Here is an 810-nt window from a genome sequence, read left to right as displayed (position 1 = left end):
TATTTACGGTATGAAATTTACACAATATCTTCTATCCTAATGATTTTGGCAGAAAAGAAAAATCGGTAATTTTTGTATTGTTGGATATTGCTACAAATTTACCCATGCTACTTATGACTGGTTTTGAGGTCCAGGGTCACATATGTAAATCAGCACAACATTATAAATATTCATCAAGCATGACATTAAAACCCATATTTACAGGAGGTAGTACAGCAGCCATTTTTAAAACAACCCTCTGACTATAATCCTTGGGGAAACAGGCAATCCACTAAAACAGATGACTTTTAGCGGACTAGAACAGCACTTGGCGAACACTTCAAAGCATACTGCTCTGCATGGTATAATGAGGAGAAATGTTGTGTGTCTAACTTCAGTGCTTTAAGCAGAAAGCTTTTGAGTTCTATCTCTTACCTCCTCCTTTCCCTATCCCCATCTCTCTCTATAGTTTTCGGTCTTCGCAGTTTCTCCTGACATGTTTCTATCAATGATTCATTTTTAGGATGTCACATTAAAAGCCAGACTTCAATCATGATTCTGTCAGACATGTCAAAGTGTCTGGGACACTGGAAAAGCACAGTGAATGATGTCTAATGCCAGTATCTTCAGAGTCACATTTTCCATTCAACAACATGGAATAATCTATGACATCTTTATCTGGATCTGACCATATTTCTCTCTGAATAAGTATGAGTCCGTTAAATGTCACATCTCTGCACATTTAAAAATAGCACAAGTGCATTGTTGTTTAAGGGTGGTGCAGAGTGAATATCTCTCTAAGCACTTCCTCCTATTGCTACAATCACTTGG

General features: G+C 37.4%; 1 protein-coding gene across 1 annotated transcript in view; it reads right to left on the bottom strand.

The window, feature by feature from the left end:
* LOC107583663 (rho guanine nucleotide exchange factor 10-like) overlaps positions 1-810 on the bottom strand; it is a 49,647-nt gene that overhangs the window by 22,059 nt on the left and 26,778 nt on the right. The window lies entirely within an intron of this gene.

Source organism: Sinocyclocheilus grahami, unplaced genomic scaffold (genome assembly GCF_001515645.1).
Source record: "Sinocyclocheilus grahami isolate Dianchi unplaced genomic scaffold, SAMN03320097.WGS_v1.1 scaffold54.1, whole genome shotgun sequence".
Classification (NCBI taxonomy): Eukaryota; Metazoa; Chordata; class Actinopteri; order Cypriniformes; family Cyprinidae; genus Sinocyclocheilus; species Sinocyclocheilus grahami.
The sequence above is the reverse complement of the archived record's forward strand: the minus strand, read 5'-3'. Positions and strand labels throughout refer to the sequence as shown.